Raw genomic sequence first — 13231 nt, 5'->3', positions numbered from 1 at the left:
AGTGCTGCATGCGCCATGCAACAAGGACTGCAGCTTGAAAACCGAAAGAATGTGTTTAGGATCATAATACTTTGCCTGCTGATACTGTAATCTTTCATTCAGAATGGGGAAAAGAAACATATTCATGGTATCATCGCACCCACTTTGCTCTACTTGTATCTCTAATGATTGTTATGTTGTCCGATTAGTTTTTATGTAATTTGAGTACTTTTCAAGGCACTCAGGGCAGTGGCTTTGCATTGGGTTGGTTAGTTGTTCGACTGGGCCCAACTCGTGGTCCTAGTAGTAATGGCACGTGGCATGAAGAAGCTTGGGACAGGCTTGTGATGCCCAGGTTGCTGTAGTGCTCAATCGTTTCGATGCAGGAAACAGCACCCAGACCTGCCCTTGACTTCTTGGTTTCTGGGTGGCCCAATCCAGTGTTTCCAGGGAGCAGGCGAGTCCTTCAGTCCTGCACTTCCTTTCCAAGAGGTTTGCTGGCACTTAAAGGGGTCCCTTCACCTCCAGTGAACAGGGTCTCGATTCCAGTGCAGCCAACAGTGAGGCCATGGTCCAACAGCATTCACCCCACTGTTACCTGAGGATGGTTAGGGGACAGAGGTCATCTTGTATACAGCATGCCTTCAACTCTATGGCAGAGGAGTTTGAAGTAGCCAGTACTTCCAGCAGAGGTCCAGTGAATCCTCCTTTCCTTCTAAGGCTCCAAAGATTAACCTAAGAATGAAGTGTTCTCCCCCTCCCTTTAAAGGAAATTTGCCACAAGGTGTTGACCCAAAACAGGCCTGCTAGAAGGGGCCCAATCCTTGTTGTAACAAGTGCCCTTTGCCTTATAACATTACATCCAGAGTACCTTGTCTGCAGGAAATGGGGGGTACAGTAAAAAGGAAGAGACCTAAAAGAAACCAAGATGATGGGACCCTCCTCCAGTCCTACCTGCGATCTCTGGCTACTCTACCTCGGTCCTCTTCTCATGCCTGCTGACTTCAAAGCCACCCCAGTTGTCGTCAACCTGGTGTGATTGTAGCTTTTTTATGTCAATGCTGCCTTTGAAGCACCAACTCCCAGAAGGTATCCTGTTGTAAGTTTGTGTGCCCTACGAGGAGGTGTTGCCCTTTTGGCAAGAGAATCAAAGAGGCAGCACCTTGGTTATTGCTCGACACAGCAGCTGTGGAGACAGTACAATCTGACACCAGTACACATCAGTCCTGTCATCCCTGGACCCTGCTCACAGAGCTGACATACGTGTGAATTAAAATAACTGTGGCTGTCTAAATGGGATCTATGTGATCACTGCACCGCCCAGAATGCAGACGATGAAAATGTCGGTTCCTATTACAATGCGGCGCAGTGAACAGATAAATCACTTATACTGCATACCCCGGCCCGAATTGCCTTACCCTCTCCCGTCCTCAGTTACCTTTACGGCGGCGCACTTCTGTTTGGGCTGCCATCTCCCCACTATCCCTGCAGCGTCAGCTCCTCCCACTTAGGTGGGTTTAAGCTGACGCTGCAGGGTCCTTCATCTATTTATTTTTTTTACTTTCTTGTCTCCCGCTTTCTCCTATTACAGTGACCAACGGGAGCGGGGGACACCTCTGCAACCACCGCTCTGCTTGATCGTAGTAATTGGAGTCCGAATTTTTTAAAATGCCGACTGTGCAGTACATGTGCAGTCAGCATTTTAAAGTCGCAGTAATGGTACTTTTCCGTATAAATGTGTGTTCTTGGTTGTCACCATGCCACAATTAAGGCATACAATTATTATAATTTAGATCAGAGGTGTAAAAGATAAAAAATCAGCCTCTGGGAACTTTGTGTTTGAGCAGCAGTCAGGAAGGACTTTGAACCGGCTCCGTGCCACTGCAGAGCTGGTTCTGTAGATTTCAGGAGACAGGTTACAGGAAGGGCCCATGAGTACTATAATGTTGGCACTGAGCATTTATGAAAGGGGAGGGGGGTCTGATTAGCAGACCTTCCTTTCAGAAACAGAATTACCTTAATCTTTTTATGATAACAAAGTTAAAAAGCTTGGGCTATGCCACCCCATTCTTGTTCCAGGGGTTCCTGTTAGCTGATCAGGGCACACACATTGCTTTTCATGTTTGTGCTTATGTACCTGAGCTGCTGCAACCCAATGATTTGCACATTGCTTTGCTGTATCTGACTGGCGTCTCAGGCACTGAACAGACAGATGTACTCTAGAACAGCTCACTTTCTCCCCCTGCTGCCCTACTGTCCTCGATATCCTTTCCCCTCACACTCGCTGTTCTCTCTCCTAGACTCTTACTTTCTTCCTTCTTTTGCTGGCCGCAGTGCAGCTGCCCCAACTCATGCTATCTTTCAGTGTCTCAACACGAGTCCTTCCTCTACTTCTCTTTTTCCCTGGTGTTCTTTTGCCCTCTCCATTCTGCCTCTGGATTCCAGGAAGTGAGGAGTAGCTAGGTTGACTGGCGAGGACAGTTTGAGGGTGGCAATGCCTCTCTCCTCGACCCCAGCCTCAGACGCCTACACGTAGGTCTGTGCTAAGATCTGTCATGCAGGAGTAGCATATGCATTTTGGGATGTGCAGTCTTGTATTTCTAATTAGGGATGCAAAACTGCAAGTACCATAATGCAAAGCATAAAGCCTGGTCTGAATAGGTTACTCATGTCTCACATGAGATAACTTGAGCACTCCTGTGGTTTGAACAGTATCTTCTCCTGTGTGCTTGTAGGACACAGCGGACATGATTCCTTTTCAAATCTTTTGGACAGCAACTGCCATCAGCCATAGCCAACATGGTCAATGGAGAGGGATCATGGGAGTTGTAGTGCAACACATCTGGTGAGCTCTGGGTTACAGGCCACTGCCTTAGAACATCACTCTGCATTTCATTTTATTCTGATCCCCTTGTGGCCCCAGACACCTTTATCCTCTGTTAGTGCTTCAGACTGAAGGGTGTGTGACTCACACATCACACTTGGCAGACATTGTTCCTTAAGTACGTTAATCAGTGGCTGTTTTAACACCAGGCTCACGAAAGTAATGCCATGAGGCGGGTTAACAGACCGTGCCCTGTGTGTTCATTGCTGTAAGTGGCCCCAGAAAAATACCATGTTAAGCACCCAGCATTATAGAAGAGGAGCATACAATAGCAGACAATACCGGCCCTGCTCAATGCACTGTTCCTGGATCGGGTAGAGTGCATTTTCGAAAAGCCCCACAAGTGCCAGGACAATGCGTATCATGGGGGGAGAGGTTGGTTTAATTAAGGGATAAAGGCGCTGAGCTTCAAGGGCTTACTTTTATTTTTCATTCTAAACGGAGTTGTAAGCAGTTGTACAAAAGCTTGCTGTTCCATCAGTTAATGACATGCCATTGGCAAGACTGCAGGCCATAGTGTTGGGGCAGGAGTTTATTTTTCTGTATTTACAATTCCACCTCTCATATCCCTGCCCCCACAGTTCCTATCACTCACAACATAGTTAAATCATATTGACCGGTGCCCGTTGCCTATTCCTGTGCTTCCCTTGCCCGCCCTGGAACCAAAGACTGCCTGTGAACATGATAGGTCAGTCAGTCAAAACATCTTTATTTCGATGAATAAAGAATGGACCATCCTAAAAGAAAAAATAATATACAATATAATGAATATATAATACATTAGAAAGGGAGGTACCCCACCCTTTCTTTGACACACAAACACAGTCTACCCTTAGTGTCTCTACGTTAACTTTGTCATGTATTTACTTCTTCAGGCCTTTACTTCTTCAGGCCTTTACTTCCTCATGCCTTTACTTCTTCATGCCTTTACTTCTTCAGGCCTTTACTTCCTCATGCCTTTACTTCTTCATGCCTTTACTTCACCTGCATCTTTACATTGTGGAGGCGGCAATGGATGTGGTTAAGGATAGCTCAAGGTTAGGGTTGGGGCCAGGTAGTGGTAGGCGGAAGCAATATGGGGTACAAAAGAAGGGGGAATAGGGGGTTTCCCCCCTGTAATGACAAAGTGAATGCTAGGAGAAGTGAAAGACAGGAGAAGTAAAGGGATGGTGAAGTAAAAGTGACAAAGTGAGTGTATGAATGACATATATGTGAAACTGAATGAACATATTTATCTAACAGCAAGATTTCTCCTTACACTAGTCATTTTGCCAATGTAACAATACACAGACAGGCATAGGCGACATGTCTATCATGTAATGAATATAATTACAATAAAGTAACTTTAAGTTACAACCCTTGATTTCTAGAATAAGATATTTTTTCCTCAAAAAGTTAAAAATAGGCACAAGAATAAAAAGTGTGCCAAGTCTTCCTCTGACGAACCATCGCATACACAAGTTGATGACACATTAAGGTGTCTATTGTACCTTCATTTCAATACTACAGAAGCCAGCAGAAGGTGATTTGCCCTTACGTAACACAACACACTCCACTTACGGGAATTATAATAACAGCACATGGAATTATGTACAGGAGTAGAAGTCAAATACAAATACTATAAATAATGGGTATCACTCTTTAATAATGTCTTATGTTACGCTTGTCCCCCATTCAAATTTTGTACTGAATGTATACTAAATATATAACAATTCTTCACAACAAGATTTCCTTTTGATCTTCTTGGGGATAGAATTTATATCCATTTCTTAGTTTGAACATTCTTGTTTACTGTCAACATTTACTAATCTGTTGACATTTGTATGAGGCATAGACAGATATTTGATAGTCTTTGGACAATATCGTTTTCTTGAACCTTAACAGATCATCATTATGTTTATACCAACCTGTATCTGTAAATCATGGCTACTCTGACATTGAATACTATGCTGCTTCTATCACACGTAGCGGGCACATGCTAATGATATGATGCACTTCGAGTAGATATCCTATTCTAATCCAAACCACAGTCTGATGTCTACAACTAGCAGACTAACATGCTGCTCCCTCCGCCCTAAATCCCAAACCGACAGTTCCTATCTCAGAATTTGCCATCTTCTTAAAGTGTAAAGTCATTTGCCTTGCTTCATTGCCATTCAAATCCATGACTTAGAAATAGGTTGGAAAGATATGTTACCAGACAGAACTGTTTTATCATAGCACTACCTCCCCCAATTCTTCTTTTGTTTTCCTCACACATTAATCTCTCACAAGTCCAGCACTTGGCAAAACCAGTGGTCTTTCGGGAACCAGTACTGGTTACTACAAACTGACCTGGTGAAAGCCCACACAATACAGGAGTGTGCTTGATCACCTCTCAAGTCCATTACACAATCAGTCATCAATCTGATTGAGCTCCTAGACTTTACTGGCCTAGATTATCCGACCACCATAAATCGAACTATGCATAACCTTTGCAATTTCCACTATTAGTACCCGGCATGGGGAGTGTGACAGCCTCCCAGCCAATGAGGAGGACCAGAACGGGGGGATTACCAAACTGAGCCTCCTCAGGACTAGAGGCCATCATCTTCCACCTCTGGGAAATTAGGTAAGTGCTCCCCTTCCACCGCCCCTCAGTCCCCTTCCAAGATTTCCCTTCCTTTCCCCCACACACCTACTTTTCGGGAGCGGATACGCTGGGAACACTTCTGTACACAGCGCCTAAACTCCCGATCTGTGACACGCTCTCCTCTCTATGGCCACCATTTTTTTGTTGACTTCTTTTTCATATTGTTTTTAATTCTGATGACTATGTAATCTAGGCCGTCTTGTGGCACATAAATATATAAAAATAAGCCCTGCCTGGGTTGGCCAGGGGGGTGCTAGTATCACACAATTATTAAATCGACCCCCTCCTTTTTTATTCATCTGTGCACTTCCACAAGAGCAAGAATAATTCATCTGCCCTCTTTTGGCGATACACTCTATCCCAAACTCCTATGTGAGGGGAGTGAATACAGAGGGCATCCAATGACAAAGGAGAGCTCTGTCGCCTAATCATCCCCAAGGGACATTTGTTGGGCCAAGGCCTCACTGCGGATGCACTGGAACCAGGACCCTATCACTGGAGGTGAAGGAACCCCTGTAGTTGCCAGACAAGCTCCCTGGAGTGGGAGGGCAGCAGAAGGACTCCCTTTTTGCTGGAGCACATGGACAGCAACCCAGAAGTCCAAGAGCAGCTGGAATCCTGTTTCACTGCCTCCAGCCATTTTCGGGCCTCCTCAACTGTGCTTGATGCCCTCCGAGCTGACTCAGGACACAATGTTCTGCTTTTGGCACTACACTAACTTTAATTTGCTTACTTGCATCTTCAAGCTATTTGGACACCATCTGTCACCAGTGAAGACGACCACTGCTTTGACTCCAGTGCCAGCTCACCACTGTGGAAGCATCCAACTCACTACATCCCGAGCACTGCATCGACCCTCAGAATCTGGCCTCGAACTGACTTGACAGCCGACTAGACCCACTGGCTGCTATTGTGTCACTTGCCGATTAAATCCAGTGGAAACATAATTTTGACCCAACTCAAACCTGTTGGGAACCACTGACTTGCACCACCACGAATGCCGACACATTCCACAGAGAGCCCCACCTTAACGCGGTCTCGCCAATGGATCAACACATCTCGCGCCATATGGACACCGGCTCGGCCACCAGAAAGCTCATAGAAGCCTGGGTCAACAGTGGCGAGCATTCAAGATGAAGAAATAAGGTATTGTGAAGAGACCCAACCCCCCCTGGTCCACTTTTGGGATCATAGTGACTTTTAATCCCCCCATCTCTTTTTCTTACAAGACAACTTAGTAGTAGTTGTGTGGGACTGGGTAGGCAGTTTAGCCACAACCTATTCCTTTACTCCTTCAGAGCACCTAGTATGAGAGTGTTTTTGGTATGTGAGGACTGTCTTTAAAGTACCAGTTCCCATGGAACTTCCTGTCCTCTGGAGGAAGGTGTCGGCTTTCTGAAGAGGGATCAAAGGGACAGCTTTCTGGGGCGGGTCCTACATGGTTGTTGTGAAGAAACTCAGGCTAGAGACCTATTACACAAAAGCCCTGTCATGACTGAATCACTATGCAAGCTGACAATAATGTGACATCCAAGTGCTGTGGCTGTATAATTGTGTGATCCCAATAGCCAAAATGTCATAAGTCATGGCTTATATTTACAGTTTAACATGCCACCAGGCTGACTAGAGTACACAATTATTATTTTCACCTCTGTCTGTTGAAACATTTGTGTTCCAGCTGCTGTCACATGTGACCTTTGCATGTGCCCTGCTGTCACTGCAGGGTAGTTGCTGGAGATGTCAGAAGATGGTCACCGCAAAGGCACTATGCCTATGGGTGAATCATGACCTGGGGATGATCCATCCACAGGTCTCTTCTGTATTATCAGTTTAGCAGTGGTCCACCTATGGGCCGTCCCTCCGTTCTCATCTCCCTGTGGGTTTCACCTGCCCTGGCTCAGTCTCCACTAATCCCCAGTATGGTCACAAGAGATTAGTACCCCCTACTATCTAAACCCTGACAGGCTAGCCTGGTGCCCCAAAAGGACTGTCATGGTCTTTAATCAAGTATTGGTGCCTTACAAATGCTCAGTTATCAATGGGTCTGCATATGCCCGTATATATATTACTCAACCTGATTTTCTTCCCTCCTTTCCTATTCTTCTATTCTCCCCATCTCTTTCTCCCATTTTCTATTTCCTCTCTTCAGTCCATCTGATGTTATACTGTCTCACCTCTACTCATTACTCCAAACCTCTACTTTACACTCCACTACTCTCTACTGCCCTCCACCCCCACTACTCTCCACTCCTAATGCTATCTAGTATTTCCCACTCCGACTCTTCTCTATTACTCTCCTCTCCCAATAATTTCTATCACTCTTCACTCCCACTTTTCTCTTTCACACATCACCCTACTTCCATTTCACTCACTCTCCTTTCACTCTCTGAGTCACCTTGCTCACTCACTCCCCTACACTCTCAATCCCTTATCCATTCTCCTTACTTACCACACACACACACACTCTGTTACCCAAGTACTACTTTCTCTCACCAAGCAATACCTCAACTTTAACACTTTCTATGATAGTCGCCTCCATACTCTGCTCCTCCGTCCTACCACTACCTAGTCACCTGGGAACCTGGGACGTCTCCTTGTCTCCTGACCTCACCCGAACAACACACACACACACTCCCGACCTGCTCATCCCTTTTTATCTGCCTCCTCCCACTTCAATTGGTTCTTGTATCCCGCTGGTTTCCCCGACCCATCTCTGCCTTGCTTTCCCTAGAGGCTGTGTTAAACAGGTGTGAAGCCATAAAGCACCCTCTAAGCCCTTCCCCCCTTTCCAGATGCAGGTCCACTAGTGTTTGGCAATGGCAGCACAGGACAGTAAATGTCAATGGGCCTCATTACACGGTAGGCGCTAAGGGATTACCGGTACCGGGAAGGTCACCTGTGGCGGTAATCCCCTAGTGCCCTACTACGAGGTCCCTCAGCGGGTCCCGTCCTTAACTCCTGCTCTGACCAGGCATTAAGAACGGGACCCGCTGAGGGACTTCAGAGCTAATAACTGTACCTCAAATTGCGGTACCGTTATTAGCTCCTTCCCCATTCCTATTGAGCCCTATGGGAATGGGGACTTATTGGGTCCTCCAGGGTCGGAATGACCCGGTAAGTCCCCACACCGCCTACCCGGACCCGGTATGCGGTAAGGGAGTAGCCATGCCGCTAATAGTGGCATGGTTACCTCCTACTGTGTAATGAGGCCCACTGTCTCTTACCAGTTGATTTCATATTCCATCCTCTGCTGCAAGGATTCATGGGCTTGGTAGTTCTGACATGGAAGAGAGAAAACACTGGCTAGCATGTTGTACAGCAGGTATGGGATGATCAAAAGTGGTACTTTTCAGTTGTAACCAGGCACATGGGGGAACAGTGACTGGGGCCTTCCCATTGCCTTCAGCCCTCTACTGGGGTAGGAATGGCTCTGGCAAGCAACAAAGTAGACCAATACACAAGGAGGATTATGTCTCACGGAACACCAAGAATAATAATATTTCCGATTTCATTTTGCACCAGTAAACAACATTGTCACAGACAAGAAAAACACATATATATATATATATATATATATATATTTCTTTTCATTTTCATGTGCAAAAAAAGGCTATTTAGTAGATACCAATGTATTATATTAGAGGAAAAGGCTACCCTTATTTAGTCTATTTTACATCTCCTCTAAGGTATCTAGTAAAGTGCAGAACAAGTGCAAAAAAGTGCTAAGTACAAATATATATGTTTTTCATGTCTGTGACAATGTTGTTTACCGGTTTAATATGAAATCAGAAAGTTTTTAACACCACCTGATCTTCGGATGAATTATGGAACGAACATTTGGTTACATTTTATTTTATGTGTATCATATTAATAAAATTTGAATATATTAGTCTCTATGTCTTCCTGACCTGGTCCACCCTCTTACTTACTAGTAGAAGTCGACTGTTTATTTATTGTTATTCTTGATGTTCTGTGAGACATAATCCTCCTTGTGTATTGCTTTATTTGCTTCCCCATGTCCACGATGAAGGGGACACCCATCTGTTTGGTACATTGTAAGCATCAAAGTAGACCCACTGCTCCAGGATGAGAGGGGTCCCTATCCCCCCTTCACAGGGTCAGATATCTGACCCTGTCACAATGTGCACGGGATGGCTGGCTGAGTGAGCCCAAGTGCCCATTCACACTACACGTTTTCCCCCAGGCTTCTTGAGCAATGCTCCACACAACGGGGACTAACAGTACCATTGGTTTGATAAAATGGAATCAAGCCACTAGAAAACAAAGTGTTTCAAATATCCCACCCCAGGTCTGTCTCACAGGCCGTTGGTGGGTTGAGAATGATGACCTCACACCCAGTCTGTGCAGAAATAGGAAAGGGAGGGTGAAGGGATGCACCCTGTGCTGGGGTACCCCCCCTTCTGGACAGGACTGATATTCTAACCTGCCCAGGAGAGGCAAGGCCTAGATCAGCCTGTCTTTTTATGCTGCCAGATGATGGCATGCTGAGGAAAACAGGAGTGGGAAGGAGAGACTGGGAGCCCCATAGGTAAAGGAATGTACTGTTTACTTTGTGTGTGCATGTACGTGTGACAGAATGCAACTTCTGTTGGAGGATTGTATGTCAGTGATTACAGCTGAGCTGATTTCAGGTTCAGAAAGTGCAGAACGACTTCACTGCCAGCCGGTGTCTCTGCTGAGATCTTCTCTGATATCCGAGAGCATTGTTCAAACATTGAGAATACATACGTTGGTGTATTTTGGTATGGTTGTAATTTGATCTTCGTCCTATAATTTCATTCTGTCCTACAATGATCTTGCCATTTTAGAGTATTTATGATTAGCTAGGCAGAATGCAGAGGGTTTTCTCATTAATTGATATATTAGTAAGAATGAAATGGGGTATTATATGTGGGGAGCAGGGCTGGACTGGGAACCAAAAGTGGCCCTGGATTTTTTTTTTTTAAGTGACCCCATATTTCCCAAAGGAACGAGCACCGCGCGTGAGCCTAACCCTTCAAACCAAGCAAACAAACATATAAATCGGATAGGGTGTTTGTTCTCAGATCACTGCTCTGCTTACACGGTTATACCTTTTGCTCTGCTGTCAGTATTTAGGGGGTCTGTGTGTATTGCTACCTACTACAGTGCTTCTAAAGACCCTGGGACATCATCAACGGAAATCCTGGCATGATGCAAAAACAGCTACATAAATGCATGCATCAATATAACAGAGGAGCCAGCAGCTCAGACTCCCAGGATGACTTGCAACATACACCCATGACACGACCTACCGGTCAAGGCCCAGTGGCTGTTGAACTGCTCACTAAACACTGCAGCAATTGAACTGCCACATGAAGGCTGCCACCAGCCAGCCTATTGATTACAGGCCAGATCGGCTGCCAATGAATGGAGGTGATGTGTCCTGGGTGTTTTAGAGGCGAGAGTGGCTCTTTCAACGTGGCACGGTTGGCACCCCTCATTCCAACATGCATCTCAGCTACTAGGATGGATGTCCGAGTCCCGGGGTAGTGATGCTTATTAGAAGTTGCCCTCTCCCCTCATATCAAGGCCAAGTGAAGTGGAAATAGCAGAGTTCAGACTACCCGCGTGCTCTTGCAACCTACGGTGTTAAGTGGTTTCCCAGGCAAGCTCTCACAATGCTGCCCCATCCTGACTTGCAGTGCACAGAAGTATCTCAGTTTTGAGTCATTCATCATAGCACTCTTAAAAATACATGTTTCTCTACACAATTCAATGTTCAAGTCTTAAAAACTCGTATCTGCTCCCAGAATGCAAATGCAGCCTCATGTCGGGCACTTAATATCCATTACCGTTAATGACCACATCACTGTGCTTTGGCGAAAGCACAATATCCAAATAAATAAAATATGGATTTACAGCCCATTCCTCATAGAGCTAAATTTGCAACCTTCTCCCTCCATGCCTCACTCTCTCACTGCTCTTTATATACACGAGTAGCTCATGATTTCAACATTCTTAGAGCGATAAAATAATTGCATAGAAGGTTGGTTAATAATAGCATATTGTATCTTACATCTATTTAGCACTCGTCTAAAAAAAGGTCTTGGCTTATAATGCTTATTAGTACGATTATTATTATCTTCCCGATAGACCAGTGTATCTGTAAAGGCAGTATTTGAGATGCAGTCAGCCAGCATAACCCAGGGAGCACCAGACAACAAGGGGGATTTTCCATTCGCTATCACGTGGTACAGGACAATGGAGGTGGTATGGATATAGGGGTTCATACATGTGCTAATGACCTGATATGGCGAGTGCTGGCAGGCCTATGGTATCCAAGGATCCAGATCTGGGTACCCTGCTGATTTCTGGGGCGTGAGTTTCAGGGGATACTAACATAGGAACTTTAAATGCCCATGAGATCAACTCTCAGCAGCCACCTGTTCACAGGGAATGGCAACGTGCGTGGCTGCTTGTACTTAGTTGCTTGTGATGTGCAGGGTTGCAAACTGGCCAGATTGAACGGGCTGCTAATGTTCAAGGCTGTCTGCTATTGCCAGAGCTCTCCGTAAACTCTGCAGAGCTCAGGAATGCCAGTGCACATTTATAACCCACATGAAAACAGATTTCTTTCCACTGACAAAATGAGAGGAGGCAGGGTCTCTAGGAAAAGGTGGAGATGGATGAGTCCAGAAACAATGTAAAGAGAAAATTAAAGGAATATATTGTGGGGCTAGAGGGAAATGAAGGGACAGGGAATAGGTGGGCACAGAGGTACAGTACAAGAAAAGGGAGGCGGGTCATAGGTGGCACAGACAGCAGAAGAGAGGCAAGGGTTGGAGACAGGAGAGTAGTTACCTAATAGAGGAGCAAGACAGTGAGAGGGGGTGAAAAGACAGAGTGGGCTGAGACGGTGGATGGAGATAAAGAGAGGGGCTGTGATAGATTAAGAATCCAAGAAGATGACAGACTGGAAGAGAGACACAGAAGCAGATCACTAGGAGTGTAGATAGGGAGAGATGCCAGCTAGACTAGGAATGGGGAGAGAGCCAGCGAACGTACAGGGAAAGAGGTGAAAAGCACAGGGAAAGGAGGGCACTGCCTAAAGAGCACTAGAAAGCGTGTGAGAGACTGATAATGTAGCGAGTGAGAGGATGTAGTGAGTCTGGGAATGTGAAGACGAGGATGGTGGCGTAAGAGCAAGAACCAAGATCGACTGGCCTTTCAGAAGATGGGGACTGGCAATGCAGTATTTGAGCAGGAGGCAAAGAGCCAGACTAGAAACAAAGAAGGGAATGAGGTTGTCTGCTGACTCCGCCAGCCACCATAGTAGTTGGCAAACGGGACTTGCAAAGCTGTTGAGTTCATTGGTGGTTACCGGTAGCTGCCAGTGGAAGTGGTAAGTGGCAATTCAGTTGCCATTTCATGCAAGTGCAGGTGCTGCTTGCAAGCAAAGTAGGCTGGTTTTGGCATGCCAACAACTTCTTCTATTGTGGAGCACAGCGATCGCCACAAAACATCATGACGTAGTCCCATGTTTGGAGTTAGTGGAAAGGACAGAGGAAACCATGGGGCCTGGGTACTACCACCCGCTCTGAGATGTAGAGCCAGAGGTGGTAAACTTAGGGCTCCAGGGCTCTCCAGTACATCTCTAATCTATGGTGTTCATCCAGTCTCCCCAACCTTTACTGGTTATTCCACCATCCTAAACCCATATGTTAAACCCATCTTTGTCCCAGAAAACCCTACTT

Source organism: Ambystoma mexicanum, chromosome 11 (assembly GCF_040938575.1).
Source record: "Ambystoma mexicanum isolate Mex_15411 chromosome 11, UKY_AmexF1_1, whole genome shotgun sequence".
NCBI lineage: Eukaryota > Metazoa > Chordata > Amphibia > Caudata > Ambystomatidae > Ambystoma > Ambystoma mexicanum.
Note: the sequence above shows the minus strand (reverse complement) of the source record.